General features: G+C 43.7%; 1 pseudogene; it reads left to right on the plus strand.

Moving 5' to 3' along the window:
- Positions 1-2,837: 2,837 nt before the first annotated feature.
- LOC101007172 lies at positions 2,838-3,658 on the plus strand (annotated as a pseudogene).
- The last annotated feature ends 20,229 nt before the right edge of the window (positions 3,659-23,887 follow it).

The following is a 23,887-nucleotide window of genomic DNA, read 5'->3' on the forward strand; positions in this document are numbered from 1 at the left end:
CTATTAAAAATAACTGCCCGGATTATCTAGCTCTGTCCTTATCTGTTAAAAGTCAAGGATTTGCTGTTCAGAGTAGGCAGAGTCTCTTAAAATCACCTCTTAAATAATTTCTGTTTTGGCCAGGCACGGTGGCTCACACCTATAATCCGAACACTTTGGGAGGCCAAGGTAGGCATTGAGGTTGGGAGTTTGAGACTAGCCTGACCAACAAGGAGAAACCCCATCTCTACTAAACATACAAAATTAGCCTGGTGTGGTGGCGCATGCCTGTAATCGCAACTACTCGGGATGCTGAGGCAGGAGAATCACTTGAACCTGGCAGGAGGAAGTTGCAGTGAGCCGAGATCGCGCCATTGTACTCCAGCATGGGCAACAGAAGTGAAACTCCATCTCAAAAAATAAAATAAAATAACTTCTGTTTTTGTTGTTCGGCTCTTGTTTTACTAAGAATTCTCAGTGATGCTTTCAACACATTCTAAAAGCACAAAAATTAATCTTATTCCTAGATTTCCATAACTTATTTTTCCAAGGTATTATTTGTTTTTAGCATGAAGCAAAATAACTAATAGCCAAAAAACATGTCCAATTAATTCTGGTGTCACTTCAATATAATTAGTCAATTGTGGACACGTTTTCTCCTAGGGTTCTTACCTACATTTACATTTCTGCAGTTAGGGTGAAGGTTCATGTGTGCTTGTACGTGGACCATGAATATAGGAAATAGGGCTGGAAAGAGTGGACAGAGGCATTCAACCAAAGTGTCTAGAATGTGGACATGCAAGCAAATGAATTCTCCACTCTGATGTGTGCACTGTTTCCTGTGATTTCTTCAAAGTGGAAAGTGTCTGAAGTTGAATTTCCTAGAGAGAGGTGGACTGAGGAGGCGAGCCTGGCCCCTGCTCTGCCTGCCACTTCCCTGAGCTTGACACCAACCACCTCACAGTGTCCCTCCCCTGGGCCTCCATTCCCTGTTCTGTAGAGTAAGGGCATTTGACAAGCTGATTCCTAAAGTGTCTCTCAAATCTGTGATTCTACGACTTTAATGCCTTTAATATTGAAGAAAATGTACATGATAATGTGTCCTCTCTGCACATCAGCTAAAATAGGACATTATTAAATAATAAAATATCCGTTTTCAACTGCATGGGTGTAATTTTTTTAAATGCATTTTGAGACAAGAAGATTGTTCTAAGCTTTCACAGATGTTAATATTTTAAAACAAAATTCTTTTCTTACATGGTGCCAGTAGGAATAATTCATTCCTGGACTTTTTCTGTCAGCATCTATCTGTGGCTTTATTTCAAAATGTGACATTATCAGGACAAGATACAAGTATCTTGAACATGAAACCCTAACAATTAAACAGAAAATTGATACTAAAAGAAAATCAAGACAACAAATGTAAAGTTCAAATTTCTATTACCTTGTTTTTTAAAAAAGTGCCTAAATGCATATATAAAAATTGAATTTTTAGAAACATAAACTATCCTTTCATTAATTTATTTTTAAACTTCTTTCATATTGTTATCACTGATAGAGTTGACAATACAATAAAATATTACTAAAATGCTGGGCATGATGGCTCACTTCTGTAATCCCAGCACTTTGGGAGGCTGAGGCAAGTAGATCACCTGAGGTTGGGAGTTCAAAACCAGCCTGGCCAATACGGTGAAACCCCATCTCTACTAAAAATACAAAAATTAGCCAGGCATGGTGGTGAGTGCCTGTAATCCCAGTAATCCCAGTTATTTGGGAGGCTGAGGCAGGAGAATCACTTGAACCCAGGAGGCAGAGGTTGCGGTGAGCTGAGATGGCGCCACTGCACTCCATCCTGGGGGACAGGGCAGGACTCTGTCCCAAGAACAATAAAAAATAAAAAATAAAAACATGCATGAAGTTAGAAGCTGAAACTCCACCAGTGTCTGCTTTAGCACCACACTCCAACTAAACTTCACATGCTGGTGCATTTCCATCTTCCTCTGGACACTGTCACGCCAGGAACACTCCACATACCAGGCTGTATGCCATGTTTCATTTACTATCTGCATGATTGAGAACATTGGGTTCCTATCAAGTTGCTATTGCAATAATATCCAACAGATCGGAACACACCCACCTCTTATTTGCCTTGTGTGATCTTTAAGGGAATTGAAAATCCACAAGGGTCTAAACTTGTCAGGTATTTTCGTGGGAAATGGGTAAGTCCCTCTCAAACAAGCTGACCTGGAACTCGTACCTGCCACAGAGAGTGAAACCTCTCTGCACTTTTAAATGCTGCATTCATTCATCCCTGGAGAAAGGCCAGCTTCTCATCCACGTTGAACTAATTCTTATGAGGGCACCCTTATTTACAGCCACAGATGCAGTGTGATTCCCTATTTTAAATAAACTGTTGGTACTTTGTTGTTTTCACCGTCTTTAGCTCTAGCCCTTAAGGACTTCATGAAGCTCCTAAGTAATATAGACAGCTGGGGTGATTTTCAGTTGAACTAGCATGCATTTTCAACATTTAGAAGTAAGTACTGGCCAGGCACGGTGGCTCATGCCTATAATCTCAGCACTTTGGAAAGCCAAGGAGGGTGAATCACCTGAGGTCAGGAATTCAAGACCAGCCAGGCCAACATAGTGAAAACTCGTCTCTACTAAAAATACAAAAATTAGCAGAGCATGGTGGCAGGCACCTGTAATGCCAGCTACTGAGGAAGCTGAGGCGGGAGAATCACTTGAACCTAGGAGGCGGAGGTGGCAGTGAGCCAAGATGGCACCATTGCACCCCAGCCTGGGCGACAGAGTGAGACTGTCTCAAAAAAAAAAAAAAAAGAAGTCAGTGTAAGTATTACACAATGAAGGATAAGAAGTAAAGGACAATAATGCAGTCTTTGATGCTTACACAAATTTTATTGGAAATAGTTGGCTCCAATAAGAATATTTCTGCGATCACCACAAACTCAATTTCTACTTCAGCTATATAATTATATCAGGCTTGAGAATAACTAAAAAACAATACTGCTAAATGTTGGCTTTAAATTACCATTTCTCCGCCTAAATCATGATGAATGTAATGATTAGAAATGGCATTATCGATTATTAAATGTCAGAATGAATACACTAATGAAGTTATAGAGACAAATGTCATATAAGACTGATTATTCTGACTAGCTTGGCCAAAGTCCTGAGTCTAAAAATTTTAAAACCCGAAAAATGTAAAAAGAAGTATCACAATCCCTCGCGCTCTTCCTTTCCAACTTGGACCAGCCAGAATGGCTCCCTTAAAGAAGGGCGAGAAGAACAAGGGCCCTTCTGCCATCAACGAGGTGGTGACTCGAGAATACACCATCAGCATTCGCAAGTGCATCCACGGAGTGGGCTTCAAGAAGTGTGCCCCTCGGGCACTCAAGAGATTCTGAAATTTGCCATGAAGGAGATGGGAACTGCAGATGTGCGCATTGATACCAGACTCAACAAAGCTGTCTGGACCAAAGGAATAAGGAATGTCCCATAACAAATCCGAGTGCGGTTGTCCAGAAAACATAATGGGGATGAAGATTCACCAAATAAGCTGTATACTTTGGTTACCTATGTACCTGCTACCACTTTCAAAAATCTATAGACCGTCAATGTGGATGAGAACTAATCGCTGACTGTCAAATACATCAAATAAAGTTATAAAATTGCAAAAAAAAAAAAAAAAAAAGAAAGAAAGTATCCATGACTGTATCCATTGTAATAATAAAAATTTGGCCAGGCGAGGTGGCTCATGCCTGTAATCCCAGGCCAAGGCAGGAGGATCACTTGAGGCCAGAAATTCAAGACTAGCCTGGGCAACATAGTGGAACCCTGCCTCTACAAAAAATTTTAAAACATTAGCTGAATGTAGTGATGCACATCTGTAGTCCCAGCTGCTCAGGAGGCTGAGGCAGGAGGATTACTTTAGACCCAGAATTCAGGATTAGAGTGAGATATGATCACATCTCGGTACTCCAACCTGAGCAGCACAATGAGACCCTGTCTCAAAAAAAAAAAAAAAAATCATCATAATATTGACCTGGTTCAAAATATAAGCATTCATGATAATACTGCAACTTGTCATTCAAAATTCAGTCATTGTGAACCTACCATGTGTCTGTGGCAGTCAGATGCTGAGAACGCTTGAGTAAACAAAAGACAGAAGACTCTTCCCCTTCTGACTGGGGACTGAGATGAAGAAGAAGTAAGTGAGCTAACAAACCATTGCAGAAGGTGACAGCGGCTATGAGTTAGACAGACTGTGCTATGATCGAAGACTGGGTGGGAAGGGGGAACCTAGATTAGAGACTATGGATCAGGATTTGGCTCCAGGCAGAGGCTTCCAATGTGCGACCGTGCAGTCAGAGGACACAGAGTTGGAGGAGCAGAAATCTGGCACGCTGGGGCCAGTGCTTCATAGCCCGGAAGATCGATGGTGTGCAGGAAGCTGGAGAACAGTCAGCTGCAGATGGCAAAGGGACTTGTCTGCTGGGCTGCAGCATCCCAGCTACTCCTCCCAGTGTTTCTGGGCAAAACTCTAGCAGATGCTTTTTTTCCCCTTTCTTTCGCTTACCACGTACCTATCAGTACATCCTGTCAACTCTACTTTGAAAGCACATCCTTACTCTCATCCCAAGTCTCCCTTATAATGTTCATTGTGCAAGTCCAGAATGATCCTTTAAAAACCTAAATCAAATCACTGCTTTCTTGCTTCCAACTTTTCCATGACCTCTTGTCACAGACAGAAAGGAGGCTAAACTCCCATCTTGGCTCTTTGTGCCCTTTATGATCTACAATGCACCTCCTCTGCCTCCTCTTACCCCTCCACCTTGAACTCCAGCTTCTATGGGACTTGCTAAGCTTGATTCTCCTTCAGGGCATTTTCTCTAGATATTTTGTCTTCCCGAACTTCTTTTGCAACTCCTTGCACAGTTGATTCCTTCTTATTTCATTGAAATCTCAACCTGATGTCACCTGTTCAATGGCTTTGGATGGCCATCAGGCTAAATAGCCGAATAGTACTGTCCTTGTTTCTCCACGGGGATTAAATCCTCTGCATAGCACTTGTGCTGATATTTTATTAGTACTTGCTGGTTTATTGCCATCTCCACAGCACTCCACCCCCACACTATTCAACCTGGAATGTAGTTCTATGAAAGAAGGAATAATAAATGTGCTGTTCACTAATGTATCCCAACACCTGGGGCTGTGCCGGACACACAGTGGTTCTCAGCAATTTTTGCTGAATGAATCAAAGGCTGACACACCGTCATGGATAAACTCATCATGAAATAGAAGTGAGAGAGAAAGGGAAAGAGGGAGGAGTGGTGGTGAGAGTGCACAGGTCGGCAGGGCCAGAAAGACCACCGAGCAGTCAAGCAGGTCCTACGCGGCAGCAGCTACCGCAGCCACTGGGTCAGCTGGCCGCACTTCTACATGTGGATTTAGACCCTTTGTTGTCCCCAAAGCATAGGCAGCATGAGCCTCATGCTTGCATTGGGTCCCCTTTCTCCTTGAGTCCTGTGGGTATGACGTGGCCCAGGAGAATGCTATGCCCACAGGGAATCTGTGTCAAAGCCAAGAAACTCCAGGGGCAGGAGATCCTGGTCTTCTGTAGGGGCTGCTAGCAAACTTGGTCCTCTTTCTCTCTGGAAGAGACGTTATCTTTATTACCCTGGGATTTCTCCAAGAAGAGATGTTTCCAAATCTCTGCAGAGGGAGCCGTTGTCTTTCTACTGCCAAGACTATCTGCTGTGCAAACACCCTGGATCATCCATTGATGATCTCAATGTCCTTTGTTCAGAAGACATGCAAACCATGTCCAGACGTGGAGGACTAGCTCATAACAAAAGGGTCCCGTGGCCTGATTTGGGGCAGGGCCCCTAAAGGACAGAAAACTTCAAGACATATTTGGGAGACCTGAGCCTGGAAGTTATCTTTACCCAGTTCCCCAGGGAATGGTACTAGGAAGGCATAAAACCCCAGGAAATTTAGAGCTGCACAGTGTGTCAGAAACTATGGCACTAGAGACAACTTTGCAAGGGTTTTTCTGGAATGGCAACTGACTGAGGTTATAAAATTATTCCCACACACTTACGCTGCAAGGAGTGGAATATCCAGCAAACTGGGAGACACAGGAGGACAAGAACAAATGATGCTTCAGTAATGACTTAAAGGGACCAGTTCCCAAGGGCCATATGGGATATTCACTCCACAGGATGATTGAAGGAGGGAGAGAGGCATCTCCCCAGTGCCTCACACTACGCAAGGTCCCTAGGAGATTCTAGAGGGGACATCTTGTCTTCAATCACTTTCAGGACAAATACGAAATTGAATTACTTGTTTTTTTCAAAGTCTGTTACTGGGAGACACCATCTCTGGAGCCAGGCCGGGAGGCTGCAGTGAGGGAGCCAGCTCAGGAGGTTGTCAGGGCAGCCACAATGGAGCCACAGCTCTGGGGCTGCCATCTTGTCCTGTCAGCTTAGCTCCCACTGTTCACGTCTCTCCCTCAGTAGTTTACTTTTTATTACATATCACAAAACTGTCCATATGGAATGTTAAAAATAAAGTTGAAAGGATAAAAATTACAGGTTCTTCACCACAGATAGCTCGAGAAGTAGTGGTCTGGAACAGCCCTATCCATCAGAACTTCGACAATGATGGAAACGTTCTGTTCCTGCAGTGACCAATATGGTAGCCATTCGTTGCATATGGCTACTGAGCACTTGGAGTGAGGCAATTCTGATTGAGGATCTGAACATTTCATTTTATTTAATTTTAATTAAGTTAAAATAGCCATGTGACTAGTGGCTGCAGTACTGGACACAGCAGGTCTAGAAGGAAGGCATTAGCCTGAGCCTCTCAAAGCTTTTGTGACCTTATCATAAAATGAGGATAAGAGTAGAATCAATCATGTAGGGGACTTTCGGGGCTTAATGAACTAATCTATGTTAGGGGCTTAGCACCTCTAGGGCACACAGCCGGTACTCAGTAGGCATTAGAGGAGGATGAAAAAAATAAGTATGACAACACTGGTGGCGATCACAGAGACAGAGCTTCAGGAGTTCAGAGGACAGGTTTGGACATGCATGTGGCCAGCTATTAGGTAAGAAAAAGGATGGGCCATGCAGCATGGGGCCAGAGCATGGGTGACAATGGGTGAGGAGGCCCTGTATCTGGCTCTATATGAGCACAGGCCCATGAGGAGTGATGCCCCGAATCCTAACAGTCTTGCAAAGGAGAGTAGATGTTCAGCACTGTGTCGGCGGGGGACGAGCTGTGCCCAGAGCTTCCCAGGCTGTTGGGACAACTGCTCCCTTGTGTGGTGCACAGTGCACATGGCAGGGGCAATGCTCTCTGGGGCTATGTCCAGTTCCTTCACCCAAATCCAAAACATGAGCATTCTGCACACCTCTATCAAGTAATCTGGATCAAGGCATGTGTTTGCCTAAATCATCTGAAGATTTATATAAAACATAGTTTATTGACATGTATGTATCAGTCTGGGTCCAATCAGGAGATGCAGACCACAACACAATTTAAATAAAGGAGGTTAAATATAAAGAAATACGATGTTATTTCTTAAACAGGACAAGAGAGTAACTATTGAGACAGAAAGAGCTCTACAGGGCACCAGAGCTGTGGTGAGCACCCAAGGAAGGACACAGCTCGGGGGGGCTCAGACCTCTGAAGAAATATGGCTGCACCTACTAGATAGTGGAGAATTTTGCTGGGCTTCCCAGGCCACAGCTGGCCCATGGTGGTTGGACAAGTGAAAACATTGCTCTGTGGCACCGGTAAACTGAGGCCAAGAGGCAGGCAGAGAGAGCAGGGCACACTGCAGGTGTGAGACCAAAAACCTGTCATGTCTATGTTGTTGTCCATGTTGAAAGGGCCACAGGAAATACACATGCAGGACACAGGCGGGGGAGACTGGCAGGTGGTGGACCACCCTTTGCAGGGACCCAGTGGCCCTCTGTGCACAGCTTGGGTCAGAGCAGCTGTGGGCCCTTGCATGGACAAAGGTACAGCCTGCCGGATGGCCAGACTTAAGGAGCTTCAGTGTGCCTGTAGGTGGGGCTAAGGAGAGGGTGCAAAGAGCAGGACCTGTAAGTCCTTTGCTGTCCTCTGTCCCTGGCTATGCTAGTGCTGTTCAAATCAGGAGCTGCAGAAAGCACGGCAGCATCATGCTGGAGAGAGCTGCCTGCTCCCTACATGTACCTGACACTGGAGAAACCACACCGCTGAGCAGTAAAGAAAAATGCACGCTCTCCAGGAGCATGACAAATGCCCTGAGAGCCAGGAAGGAAAAGCCCTACTATCTGTAATGTCTCTCCAGCACCTTCTACTGACAATCCTTAACATCAGATCAGTGGGAAAAAAAAAAAAATACACAAAAGAAGCTCATCTGCGTCTTCACAGATCAGGCAATGAAGGATGAATTTGGGGCTGAGAGTCAGGAAACTGACAAATGGCAAAACATAACCTATGCCAGACACTCACCGGCCCCACTCTTCCGTGGCACTCATAAAATGTTCCCTGGGGCCTTGACTGTGACCTTGACTGTGACCTAGGAAAAGCAATGTTTTCAAGGAAAGGAAGATATCTTGGTAAATTTTCTTTCTATGGGTAAAAAATTAGTGCGGTCATCACCCTGTCATTAGTAAGTTCTCAATAGAGCAGACTGAGCCAAAGCTGTGCAGCCAATAAGATGTACTTACATATTGTTCCCTGTCAGGGACCTGGGTTCAGAAGTGCAGTAGATCCAACATCTTCCAGTGCCACAATCTACCCTGTAGGACTAAATGTCCTATACCCTAAAATTTATTATTCTTTATATATGATCTAGAGAGTGGCTACAAGCTTTTGGTAGTAGTTTGGAAAACACTACAAAATATTTGAAATGAAAAAAAAAACTAAGCAGTTTATAAAACACTGCCACTTATACTTAGGTGTATCCTTACATCTTTTCTTTCTTCCTTAAATAATTAAAACAAATATAACATCTTCTGAAAAGTAAAGGGGACTCAGTAAATAAATACAGAGCATTGCTGTCATGACATATAATATTTTAGAATAAAAATACACTATGAATATTCATAGAAGTTGTTATTTTTGGATCTTTAGCAACATTAAATATTTAATATAATTACTCCTCCATTTCCTCTTCTAATATTTATCCCTGCTTCATTTCTAAATCATCTTTTCCACATTTTCCTCTTCAGTTATTTAAGTGGGACGGTAAGCTTGTTTTCAGCTAGTTGTAATTAAAATATTATCTCTGAGCACTTTCAAGCCAGATTGTCATCATCAAAGCAAAGGAAAGATGAGGCAATTTTGGAGAAAACTCAATGACACATCAAATTATTTAGATGAATGTTTTAATTTCACAAATTTTCTTCAACTAACTTTAAAATATGTGGGTGATTATTTTATATAGGGATTCGCATAGTACAAAAATCAGTAGAACTCTAAATAAGGCACTGTGAGGAGACAGAGAGGGGAGCACTGAGGTGGGCTCTTCCGCCCCGATTGGGCCCTGACCTCCACAGAGGCCAGGCAGAGAGCATCCTGCCTTCTATCGCCGCGTTCCAGAGAAGACTGTTGATAAACAGCCGGTGCCTAACTTCAGGGAGGGGTTAGTTATGGATGAAATCAAAGGACACCGAGGGAAAGGTAAGAGAAGGTGGCTGGAGTAGGCTTGGGAGGCAGGGGGCCCCACCTGGGAGAGCTTGGCGTTCTAGCCTGTGGAGGGGTCCTAGCCGGAGGAGAGAATGGGGGAGGGGCAGGGGTCGCTCAGGAAGGCGGGTCTTCTTTCCTGCGCCAGCCACCTCCAGCTGTGCTCCTCGGCTCCAGCATGGTTTCTCTAAAGGCTGTAAAGGAACATGCCCAGCGGGGCATGTGACCATCCTTCTAGAACACGCTTTGGTTCCTCCATTTGTGAAGGTCTGGCTCCAATAGTCCAAGCCTGCCTCCAGATCCTTTAAAGATCGCTTCACTTTTCTGTCCCAATCAGGCAGGAGAGTACAGAGGGACAGGAAGGAAGCAGGAGCGTGCACACTTGAAAGCAATGTGTGTAGTTTGGCCTTGCAGCGGAGCCGCCGCCATCCATAGCCTCCCTGCTCGGAGTCCCTGACCATGGCAGGCCTATCTCAAAATCTTGCAGGAGCAGCGATGCGAAGATTCACTAGGCAACGGTTGAAGCCACGTCTTGCATTTCTAACAAGGATCACTGTGAATTACAGTGTGTAAAACGTTGGAAGGGGACGAAAGCAAACGCAGAAGGACGGCTAGAGAGCTACAGACGGGTGATGGGGCGGTGGAAGGAGGGCAGGAAGGGAAGTGACCTCCCAGCGCCGTCCTGGGCCGCAATAGGCAATCAGTCTGTGCTGCATGCTTGCCCCCACTGGAGAGAGGCTAATTGCTCCATTCACGAGGAGAACGGATGTTCAGATGCGTAGAGAAGCCGCAGCGCAGTTCCACATGAGCCAGCGCTGTGGCTCCCGAAATCACCTCCCTCCGAGGGGCATGAGTGCTGGAGTGGAGACCAGCTCTGCACCAGGAGTCACTCGCAGCTTTCCCAGACTGAGGTTGCCCGGCACAGGCTCCGGGCACGCGACGGGGTACCGCGCAGCCCGCTTTGCAGAGGAAACGTAGACGCAGAAAGGCCTGGCCCGGGCTCGCGGCCGCGAGGGCGGGGAGCGAGGAATCCACTGCGGCAGCTCAGCTCTGGGCAATGCCGCCACCTGCCGTCCAGCGCACCCGCACAGCGGCCCGGGCGTCCAAGCCTCGGCAAGAGAGATGTGCCTGACCTGCACGGAGGATGACGCTGACTGGCCGGTGGTGAGGAGGCCACCGAGGGAAGAAATCAGACACAGGACGTGCTGGACCTGCAGGTTGCACAGGCCCAGGGAGGGCCCCAGGCGCAGCGGGCACCGTCGCTGTCCCTCCAGAATCGGATCTGCCGGTCCTCAGGCTGCGACGCTGCCCTGTGGCCGAGACTGTGACAGTCGTCGCAGCTGGCAGCCGAGTGCACTGACCCTTATACTCAGGCTCACTCCACACGCAGAAAAGCACCAAATCTCAGTGGCTCCACGCGACACGTGTGTTTCTCACTCTCATATCCAGGGCAGGTCACAGGACACACCAACAAGTGATTTAGGGACCAGGCTCTTTCCTTCTTTGTACCACCTTAAAACTGCAGCCTCCAAGTTCACTGCCTAAAAGAAGAAGGAATGATCAAGGGTGAGAGATTTTGCTGTGGCTTGTGACACAGCTCCACCTAATGTAAAGATATTAGGAAGCTCGGGTTGCCTGCGTGGCCAGGAAGAGGAGAAAAAGAAGTGTCGCTGAAGCACGAAGACTTGGCCAGACCCTTATGTGCCTCCTAAACATTCTCCCGTCCATGCAGACAGCACCCTCACGCCTTCCCCCAGAGGGGCAGCCACAGTCCCGCCAGTCACTGCCCAATGCAAAGGATCCCCAGGCAATCCCACTCCATGGCCCGGACTCCTCTTGGGCTGCCACCAATCACCTAGAGGGGCAGTGGTTGCTCTCCTCCACCCAGCAAACAAGCACATTATCTCTGAAACAAACACCACACCACCATTCCAAAACAGAGTGGGAGAAACACTCTATCACAGTCCCACAGGACACCTGACTCTGCTGGCCAGAACTGCTAAATTCCTCTGCCCTGGGCTGGGAAGGCACCTCGTTAGACTCCTGGGCTACCCTCTGGGGAAAACTCCATGCTCTGTTTTTCTTGGAAACCCCTGGATCTGCCCTCGTGGGAGTTCTTAATTGCTTATTGGGCTTCAGTATCTGAACCGGGTGCTGGAGAATCTTCCCTCATAGGATCCACATACCCTGAATCTCCCTTTCTGTCTGCTGTAGACGGAATGGTTGCTTCCCCAAAATACTCCTAGGTTGAAATCCTAATCTCCAATGTGATGGTATTAGGAGGTGGCGACTTTGGTAGGTGATCATGTCATCAGGGTGGAGCCATCATGAATGGGATTGATTCCTTTCTTTCAAAGGGACTTTTGAGGCACAGTGGGAAGAAACCTGTCCGTGAACTAGGAAATGGGGTGTTACCAGACATGGAATATGCTGGCACCTTGATCTTGGACTTCCAGCCTCCAGAATTGTGAACAATAAACTTACGTTGTTTCTAAGCCATCGAGTTTATGGCATTCTGTTAGAGGAGTCCAAGGTGACCAAGACAATGTATGTGACCCAAACAAAGACTTTGTAGATTAGGTTTATGCTTTCTTTGGCAATATAATTTCTTCAAACTCTTTGAGGGCATTTGATCCATTTGCTTCCAAACAGTTCCATATGGCTGTAACCACACCCAGAACATTTTCATAGACAACATTTTCAAATCTCCTACTTTTTTTTTAACTTTCCCATACCCTTGCCTAGTTCACCTTAATGATGAGCGGAAAAATCTTAATCTAATCATTATTATGAGGCTGAGTCACAATATGGTTTTGTAGCTGAAAGGTTTTTATTTCAATATATTATTGCCTACTGTTTGTGTTTCAAACACAGTTGAAATGTCCAGCCTTTCAAGAACCCAAATTTCTGGACTTTCTGCTCTTAAGCTGGTCAGTTTTCTCCTGAGCTCTGTGCTTTCTTTGAATAGCATGCCAACACAACCAATTATAGAAAACACACAATCACACTTTGATTATTTTTTCCAACTGCTTTTGCCAGAGTTGCTGAATCATAAGACTTACAATTTATCTCCACAGATATTGCAGACAGGAGTTTTACTACATATTTCCACTGTAGTTAGCATGGATCATCATCTTCCTTGCCACCCACCACCTCACTTCAACTCAATGTCAGACATCAGCTTTTTGTTACTACAGCGCGTGCTTCCTTTTGAAGTACCAATTTTTGTATTATTCCTGATGGTTTAGTTGTGCCAACTCTCAAATTTCAGTGGCTTAACACAATAACTGTTTCTTTCTTCCCCCTGTTACAATCCAATCAGAGTTGGCTGATTCTCCTCCATTCAGTGACTCGGGTACTCAGGCTCCCTCTATCTGGGGCAACCATATTTAACATGCAGCCTCCAAGGTCACCACTGAATGAGGGAACATATCTATGTGCCTGACTTAGATGTACTGACATCATGTCCATCACATTCCACTGGCCAGGATGCAGTCACATGGCCCAACTCACTGCAAGGGTGTGGAAAAGTCATTTATCTGTGTTTTCAGGAAGAAGAAAAAGACAATATTGAAGAGGTGTGGCTGTCTTAGCTACACTGCTTATAATAATCACACATGAGTTTCTTTAGTCCCTTTCCTCTGGAAGTTTACATGTAATATACAATAAAGCAAATAAAATTAAGATAGGAATGAGAATGTCATACTCTCAAGAAGCCATTTAAGATTCTACAAAGGTACTTGTCAAGAATCTGGGTATAATACTGATAGTGTATATGTGCATTGAAAGCCGGGTAGGGCTTGTTATATTAAGGAATTTTTCTGATACTTATACACCAGTAATAATCATAACATGTTTGTCATTCATACAACAACATTTCCTGAGTGCCTACTAAATGCTAGGTACCAAGCTAGTAGCTGAGTGATTAAAAAAAAAAAAAAAAAAAAAAATTCCAGTACCTGCTCTTGTGATACTTGCATTCTAATAGGAGAGAAAATAAACAAGTAATCGTCCATTTGCATAATGATTGACATGATAAATGAGATGCATATAAAGTATGGGACAGTGTAAGAAAGCAAATGACAGACCTAGCTTGGGAGTGGATCCACATTCTAAGCATGAAGCTGGGACTAGAAAGGCTAGGAGTTAGCCAGGTGACAATGGGGAAGAGATGCTGAGGTTTTTTACTTTTACTATTGGGTAGGGGATCATGCCACGCTGAGATGGGAAACACTGTGTTTTCATACAGTAGCCCTTGATGGGCAGATCAGAGATTCATTTTAGGATACATTGGCTCTAGGGTAACCATGAAACCTCCAACGGGAGATGTCAAGGAGGCAGCAGCTATTGCACAGAGCTTGTTGAGGGGTCTGGAGTGGTGCTGTAACTTTGGAAGATGTCTTATTGATGATCTAGTCTGTCTCAAAGATGTTCCTCAGCACCCCTTACCAAATGCATCATTCATGGAGAAAACTCCCAGAATCCAATCACCTGCCATCATCCGTCCCTGCCATCTTAGGGCTCTATACCTCTACGAAGACTTACTTTATTTTATTTTATTTTATTTTATTTTATTTTATTTTATTTTATTTTATCTTTGGGACATAGTCTCACCCTGTGGCCCAGGCTGGAATGCAATGGCACGATCTCGGCTCACTGCAACCTCCGCTTCCTGGGTTCAAGCAATTCTGCTGCCTCAGCCTCCCAAGTAGCTGGGATTACAGGCACGTGCCACCACACCCAGCAAATTTTTTAAATTTTTGGTAGAGACGGGGTTTCTTCATGTTGGCCAGGCTGATCTCGAACTCCTGACTTCAAGTGATCCGCCCACCTCGGCCTCCCAAAGTGCTGGGATTACAGGCATGAGCCACCACGCCCGGCCAGAAGACTAATTTTAAATAGGAACATTCTCACTGGCAAACTAAAGATTTTCTTAAATAGTGAGCTATTAACACACAAGTAAGAGAGGTTTCTCCTTTTTAAATACCACTGTTCAGACCAGGATGAAGGACAACAGGAGAACTGCAAGAAGCAGCCACAATGAGCAATTGGCCGTCCTAAGAAACCAGGATTGCGTAATCACATGAAACGCCCAGTAGAAGTCAAGGCCAAGGAGCCCTTTTTTTGTATTTCTTGGTTGCCATTTTATCCAGTGCCTGATCTTACATTCAGCTCTGTATTGTTTTAAACAGATATCTTTGCTTTTAAAGTGAATGTTCATCATCAGTTCTGAGTATGAATACATTAGTAGGAACACATTTATTTTAATTCATTTGATGATGATTTTACTAAAGCTTAAGATTGTGTGTCTCTGAAAACCTCAAAAAATTATTCAAAATGACTGTTCAGATGAATGCAGATACATGAAAAGAAAACTGGCTGAAGGTCATCATACAAAGAGCCAGCAGTAGCAGCAACAATTAAGACCAGGCATCTATTTTAATTTTTCAGGTGTGTGTTGATGAGGAGAGTTAGACTGTTTTAATTGCTAATCTCTCAAAGGAAGGAACACACCATGTTAATTAAATTCACTGATGATAGAAAATGTGGAGGTGGATTAATCACTTCTAATGGCAGAACAATTTTCTTTAAAAGCTAGTTTTACAAATAAGAACTGGAATTAACCAAAAGAGAACTCAGTTCTTAGAGAATGTGTGTGCGCACACACACACACACACACACACAGCCTAACTACCCCCAGTGCATAGATTACAGGATGCACACTTTGAAAGTTGCTTTAAAAAAGGTGCACTAGTCACTGAAGAATGCCATCTTGAATTCAATCTTTGAACAAAGATGTGCTAAGTACCTGCTATATATATAAAGCTGTGCCTTGAATAATAAAAAAAAAATACAGAAAGAAAAGCACCTCTTCTACTATACTTTTGGACCATGGATATTCCCGTACAATTTAGTACAGCAAATTCCCTTCTCTCTGGCACCTCAATAAGGTAGCATCAAAAAACCATAAGGGGCTGGAAACTTTGATTAACTGAAAATGCTTTAGTTGCCCAGGCATTTCATCAGGTATACACCTCCAGAAAGTATCTAAGTTTTGTCATTATAAATAAAGAAAATGGAAAGGTAAGTACAAGTACCAAAGTTTATATAATCAAGCCTCCAAATAGAAATGTGGCTGTGACTAGAGATATTACAATTACCAAAATCTAGAGACAGAGCAGCCAGTTATCAAGCTAGACACAGAAGCAGACCTGTAGCAGAGAGGTGAGAGTGGGGCTGAGAGGTGCAATTCTCCTGTGGCTAAGGACTCTCCTAACATTTCTTTGGTAGTATAACATTTCTGTACGTGCTATGTCCAAAATCATGTCTGTGACACAGGACACATCTGGCCCCAAACAGAGAATGCAAGACCATGAGCAGCAGCTCCCCGTCGCTGAAATGAGCAGCAATTTGAGCAGCAGCTCCCCATTGCTGAAATGAAATGAAATGAATTCAGCAGCTGAATTGACCAGCAAGACCATGAGTAGCAGCTCCCCATTGCTGAAATGAAAACTGGGTTTTACTGAGAGTCTTCCTCCTGGAGGCCAGGGTTCCTAACTGGAAGCAGCATGTATATATTTAAAAAACAAACAAACAAAAAGCAACATTTTTCCATTTTTTTCCCACAAAAAACCATTTTTCCATTTTCTTCTTGCCATGGTTTTCAGTGTAAGTGCTTGGCTAATGCAGGTACTAATGAAAAAAAGAACATAATAGGTTTCCCTGGTCATTCACATTTAGCAGAATGTAAACACCTTTTTGCATTCAAAGTGAGTTCTGGTTCAGATAGAAAGTTTGCCTCTGGGGTGCACCCTACTCATCCTGTCATAGAGGGAGCGCTCTCACCTGGTAACTCAGTCTTGCTGAAGACCCAGCCTTGTAGGTCCACCGAAATGCTATGATCCTGGAGAATGTGACTGTGGGGGAAAGAATGGAATGGCAGACACACAGATTGTGCACCTCTGAATTTCCAGATGGCAATGGCAGAATTTTGTGTGTGTGTGTGTGTGTGTGTGTGTGTGTGTGTGTGTGTGTGTGGTGTTAGAGTCTTGCTCTGTTGCCCAGGCTGGAGTACAGTGGTGCAATCATGGCTCACTGCAGCCTTGACCTCCCGGATTCAAGCAATCCTCCTGCCTCAGCCTCTGGAGTAGCTGGGACTACAGGCATACACCACCATGCCTGGCTAATTGTTTTTATAGAGACAAAGTCTCCCTATGTTGCCCAAGTTGATGGCAGAGTATTAAGACCAGCACAGCACACTTCTGAGAGTGGGGACCCTCCCAGGGTGGGGCTCTTGGTAAGTGCAGCAGTCACACCCCCACAAAGCAGTTTTTGGGGAAGAACTGAGAGTGATACATTAAGTAGCGGCAGCAAAACTGCCTCTCCATCTTTTTGGGGGCCAGTTGGGCCTGAGAATCAAATTACAAAAGATAGGCTAACAGATGAAAAGCAGAAAATTTATTTTATGCAAGTTTACGTGGCATGGGAGCCTTCATACAGAAAAGAAGACCCAAAGAAGCAGTTAGAGTCAGTCCCTTATATACTGAATTGGCAAAAAAATAGTTGTGAAATGTGATAAGGCCAAGGGGCCTAGGCTAAGGTAGGATACAGGGAGAAGGGTGACTAGGAAGATAAGGGTTGGCTTAAGAAAGCTTGTTTGTACAGATTTATTCTGGCCTCAACTGTTCATCTTTGATGATATGAATATTATTCTGTAGAGGGCATCTTTCCCACAGGCATTACATGCCTGCTTTAGGAAATGACATGAAGGTTAGTGTGATGTTCTTCCACCTGCTGTTTTTTCAAGTGTCTCTACTTAAATAGTCAATATGCCAGGATGGCACATTTTGAGTGGCATATTCTTAACTGTTTCCTTTGCATCTTGGTGTGGTCCTTATAAGGTCCTTATAAGGTATGGTTCTTATAAGCCAAATGCCACAGGCAGGTCAGAGGAGAGTGATGCCCTGTAAGAATTTTTATTCTTTTTTTCCTTTTTTTTTTTTTTAAGATGAAGTCTTGCACTGTCACCCAGGCTGGAGTGCAGTGGCGTGATCTCAGCTCACTGCAACCTCCACCTCCCAGGTTCAAGCGATTCTCCCACCTCAGCCTCTGAGTAGCTGGGATTACAGGCACACGCCACCATGCCTGGCTAATTGTGTGTGTGTGTGTTAAGTAGAGATGGGATTTCACCATGTTAGTCAGACTGGTCTCGAACTCCTGACCTCATAATCTGCCTGCCTTGGCCTCCCAGAGTGCTAAGATTACAGGCATGAGCCACCATGCCCAGACAAGAACTTTTATTCTACCAGGCATCAGAGGCATTTCGAGTTTTCCATCTGCTCAGTATGTGGAGGATCTAGACTGTAGGATAGGAGAAGATTGTATCTTGGCAATTATAACAGCTACCCTTTACATAGGTCTTGTTAAGTGTCTGTTGCACACTAAAACTTGTGCCGAAAGAATGTTGTCTATTAATCTGTCTTACATCAATTTGATTCTCAGGCCGAGCCAGGCCCCAAAGAAGATGGAGGGGCAGTTTTGCTGCCCCTACTCAATGTGTCACCCTCAGTGCTCCCCCAAGCCCTGCTTCCTGGGGATTGGCCTCTGCAGAGACAGGTGTGGCCCCGTACCCTTGACTTGTGAAGCTAGCTCATTAGCACCAGCGTGAGTGCTTCCTCTTAGCAACCCTTCAGACTGGAAGGATCTACTTGTAGAATTCATGGTAAAAAATAAAAAATCAGGATGCAAAACTCTATCTGTAGAATGATTCAGTTTCATAAAAGATTGGAATAAAAAATGCCCATAAATGTAAAACTGTTATTTTGTTTCATTTCACAATTTTTTTGAAGAAGCACTGAGGTTTCTGACATATGAGCATTGCCTCCTTCCCTTCTCTATACCCTCATGGGTGTATCGTTCTCGCTGTGAATTAGTACAGCAGCGTTCAATAGACTAACGAAATTCAAGCATACTTGAAGGGCACCTTCTCTTTTTTTGGTCCTGGCAAGACAGCTGGCTATGATAAAATACGTTTGAGTGTAGGAAAGATTAGAAAACAGCCTTTTTTGTAAAGAGAAGCTAGAAATAATAATAATAATAACATCTCTGGGTCCTGTCCCGCAAGTGTAGGAGGAGCCCAGTAAGCCTGTGTGAAATTACATCAAGGATTTTTATGTTTTCTCTCTGTCTGCATTTGATGAGTTACACAGGTTTTGCTTAACATATTAGAGTTGGAACACAAAGGGAAATTTGTTTGCTTGTTTGTTGCTCCGGATTTATGCCTATGAGATTTTGGCTTTGTACATCATTTGGAGGTTTTGAGATCTTTGAATTGCATGCATGCACATCTTTAGCAAGCTGCACTAGAGAACTGAAAGCATAAAATCAAATTACATGCAGATTGAAGAAGTAGCAATGATTTCTTTACAAGCGATTGTCAATTTATTGCCCAAGACTGACGCTCTGGTCTCCCCACTGATTTGGGAACAAAATGAGTAACTAAAACAAACACTAGAACGTTAAAATTCACTCCACCTACCGCAATTGTTAAATCACGGGCTTCTTCATGATATTTTTAAAATTAAGCTCCTCTCTCTGCAAAACCATCCAGCTATTCTGACCAAAAAACCTACTGGAGAAGAGAGGTGTGGCTGAGGGAATCCAAAGGCTGATACCATTCATATACCTTATGATTTATAGGCAAAAACTCAATGGATAGATACAATCAAAAGAACAATGCAGCTGTCATAAAGCATTTTTGGCAAGTGTATCAGGGAATTAACTCAAAAACTTGACTTAAAATCAAAACACATAAGCCGGGTTTGTCTCATCTTGTGCAATAACATTATGGCAGAGACTGCTACAAACTGTCACTTTAACCCTTTTCCTCTACTTCTTGAGAATAACTAGACTACAGTTCCCAGCCTCCTTTGCAGGTAAAGGGGGCCCTGGGGACAAAAAGGAAAGAGTCTCTTCCAGGCTGGCCTGTGAAACATTCTCCACAACCCTCTATAACCTTTCCTCTCTCTGGAGGTTAGGTGTCCACACCCAGGTGTGGACATGGCAGGCATTGAGGATTACCCAGGGCCTGGCTGCTCTGAATGACCACGTGCACAGAGACTCCCCCTTGGACTGTTTGGAAATAGAGCACTGTTGTGATACACTGAGTAGTGATACTTTGAGCCATTATACATTTGGGAGATGACAGGCATATCTCAGAGATGTTGCAAATTCAGCTCCAGACCACTGTAAAATGCTTAGCTTTAAAGCTTCAAAGTACAGGCTGCCCCTCTTGTTAAGGGCTAATGTAGTTGGTGACTTAACATTGAAGCCAAGGCTTGTTTACCATTTTGAAAATTCTACGACCCTTAAGAATTATGCTAAGTCTACTCTGCCTGTGCTCTAGAAATGGAACAACAAAGCCAGATGGCAGTACATCTCTTTAGCACGTTATATAGCACGGGTTACTGAATATTTTAAGCCCACTATTGGGATCTACCACTTAGAAAAAAAAATTTCAAAATAGTACTGCTCATTGCCAATCTACCTGGTCACCCATGAGTTCTGATGGAGATGTGCATGGAGATTGATGTTGTTTTCATGCCTGCTAACACAGTATCTACTTTGCAGTCCATGGATCAAGGATTAATTTTTACTTTCAAGTCTTATTTAATAAGTACATTTTGTAAAGCAGTAGCTGTCATAGAAGTGATTCTTCTAATGAATCCGGGCAAAATAAGTTGAAAACATTCTGGAAAGAATTTCTTATTCTACATGCCATTAAGAACATTTTTGATTCATGACAGGAAGTCAAAATGTCAACATTAACAGGAGTTTGGAAGGAATTGATTCCAAACCTGATGGATGACTTTGAGGGTTTCAAGGCTTCAGTGGAGGAAGTAACTGCAGAGGTGGAAGGAACAGCAAGAGAACTAGAATTAGGAGTGGAGCCTGAGAACGTGACTGAATTGCTGCAATCTCCTGATGAAACTTGAACTGCTTCTTATAGATGAGCAAAGAAAGGGGCTTCTTCAGATGGAAACTACTCCTGGTGAAGATACCATGAACACTGTTGAAATGACAACAAAGGATTTAGAATATGACATACACTGCATTAATAAAACAGTAGCAGGGTTTCAGAGGATTGACTCCAATTTCAAAAGAAGTTCTACTGTGGATAAAATGCTATCAAACAGCATCACGTGCTAAAGAGAATTTTTTTCATGAAAAGAAAAGTCAATCTATACAGCAAACTTTATTGTTGTCTTATCTTAAGAAGTTGCCACAGCCACCCCAGCCTCCAGCAACCACCACCTTGCTCAGTCAGCAACCTTCAACATAGAGGCAAGACGGTCCACCAGCAAAAAGATTACAACTGGCTGAAGGCTCAGGTAATTGTTATCATATTTTAGCAATAAAGTGTTTCTTTTTTTTTTTAAGAAAGTGTGACATTCTGTCCCCCAAGCTGGAGTGCAATGGTATAATCTTGGTTCACTGCAACCTCCACATCCAGGGCTCAAGTGATCCTCCTGCCTCAGCCTCCCAGGTAGCTGGTACTTATGGGCATGTGCCGCCATGTCTGGCTAATTTTTGAATTTTTTGTAGAGATAGGGTCTCACTATGTTGCCCAGGCTGGTCTCAAACTCCCAGACTCAAGGGATTTGCCCACCTTGGCCTCCCAAAGTGCTGGGATTATAGGCATGAGCCACCACACACAGCCAAAGTTGTTGTTTTTTGTTTGTTTGTTTGTTTGTGACAGAGTCTCACTCTGTCACCCAGGATAGAGTACAGTGGCACAATCTCAGCTCATTGCAACCTCCACCTCCTGGGTTCAAGCAATTCTCCTGCCTAAGCCTCCCAGATAGCTAGGATGACAGGCGCACACCACTGCATCCAGATAATTTTTGCATTTTTAGTAAAGATGGAGTGGCTGGTCTCGAACTCCTGACTTCAGGTGATCCTCCCACCTCGGCCTCCCAAAGTGCTGAGATTAAAGGTGTGAGCCACTGTACCTGGCCCAAAGTATTTTTTAATGAAGGTATGTACATTGGTTTTTAGACATAATGCTATCACACATTTAATAGACTACATTATACTGTAAACATCACTTTTATATGTACTGAGAAACGAAAAAAGTTGTGTAACACACTATTGTGTCAGCCTGTACTTTGAAGTTTTAAAGCTAAGCATTGACTTCTCCTATGAAAGTCGTATGAGGCATCTTTGTCCAACATAAGGCATTTTTACCTATGTGGAAAATCTATTGTTTAGTGTAGCCACCTTCATCAATGATCTTAGCTAGATCTTCTGGAGAACTTGCTGCAGCTTCTCCATCAGCACTTGTTGCTTCACCTTCCACTTTGATGTTGTACAGAGGGCTTCTTTCCTTCAACCTCATGAACCAGCCTCTGCTAGCTTCAAACTTTTCTTCTTCTGCTTCCTCGCTTCCTCTCCTTTCTCAGGCTTTGTAGAATTATAGATAATTTGGGGCCTTGTTCTGGATTAGGCTCTGGCTTAAAGAGATGTTTTGGCTGGCTCGATCTTCTATCCAGACCACTCAACCTTTCTCCATATCACCAGTAAGGCTGTTTTGTTTTTTTATCATTCGTGTGTTCACTGGAGTAGCACTCCTAATTTCCTTCAAGTTTTCCTTTGCATTCACAACTTGGCTAACTATGTAAAGCTAGATGTCTAGCTTTTAGCTTACTTTGGTTTTCAACATGTCATTTTCCTAAGCTTAATCATTTTTAGCTTTTGGTTTAAAATGACAGAAGTGCAACTCTTCCTTTTATTTGAACAGTTAGAGGCCTTTATAAGGTTATTAATTGACCTAATTTCCATATTGTTGTGTCTCAGGGAATAGGGAGCCCTGAGGAGAGAGACAGGAAGCGAGCATATGCTGTTCAAACATGGTGCCGATATGTTAGAAGCCTGTGAACCAGAGTAACTCCATCTTGAATAAGAGCTGGGTAAAATAAGGCTGACACGAACTGGGCTGCATTCCCAGATGGTTAAAGCATCCTAAGTCACAGAATGAGATAGGAGGTCATCACAAAATACAAGTCATAAAGACCTTGCTGATAAAACAGGTTGCAGTAAAGAAGCCAGCTAAAACCCAACAAAACCAAGACGGCCACAAGAATGACCTCTGTACGTCCTCAATGCTACACTCTCACCGGTGCCATGACGGTTTACAAAAGCCATGGCAAAGTCAGGAAGTTACCCTATGTGATCTAAAAAGGGGAGGCATTTATAATCCACCCCTTGTTTAGCATATCATCAAGGAATAAACATAAAAAAGGGCAATCAGCCGTCCTCAGGGTGGCTCTGTCTATGGAGTAGCCATTCTTTTATTCCTTTACTTTCTTAATAAACTTGCTTTCACTTTACTCTATGGACTCGCCCTGAATTCTTTCTTGCACGAGATCCAAGAACCATCTCTGGGGGTCTGGATAAGGATCCCTTTCATGTAACAGATAGACTTACTCAACTTAGGGTTGCCACAAACCTCCAATTTGTAAAAAACATAAATCCGTGAAGTGCAATAAAGCAAAGCACGATAAAACAAGGCGTGCTTGTAGTTGGTATAAGGGTTAGTGTTGCTTACTAATTGTGAAATTTACCAGAGCAGTTTAGGTTTGTTGCATTATTCGGAATATTTAATAAACCAAGTTTACTTTTTTTTTTTTTTTTGAGACGGAGTCTCACCCTGTCACCCAGGCTGGAGTGCAATGGGGCAGTCTCGGTTCACTGCAACCTCTGCCTCCCGGGTTCAAGCGATTCTCCTGCCTCAGCCTCCCAAGTAGCTGAGACTACAGGTGCGTGCCAACACACCCAGATAATTTTTGTATTTTTAGTAGAGACAGAGTTTAACTATACTGGCCAGGCTGGCCTTGAACTCCTGGCCTCGTGATCCACCCTCCTCTGCCTCCCAAAGTGCTGGGATTACAGGCATGAGCCACAGCACCTGGCAAAGTTTACTTTTTATAAAATCACAGAATGGAGACACAGTTAGGAAATTTTACAGGGCCAATAAGAAATATAACAATATGCTACTGAAATACTATTAATATGTGGCAATATTTCATAATCTCAATTGTGGACTCAAGTTGAACTTACATACTGAAAGGTTTGTGTTTGTGTAAATTTGCTTAAATACTTTCGTCTAAAACAGTTCAGCTTGTAATCAATTTCAGATGATGAT

The sequence above is a fragment of the Papio anubis genome, chromosome 4 (assembly GCF_008728515.1).
Source record: "Papio anubis isolate 15944 chromosome 4, Panubis1.0, whole genome shotgun sequence".
NCBI lineage: Eukaryota > Metazoa > Chordata > Mammalia > Primates > Cercopithecidae > Papio > Papio anubis.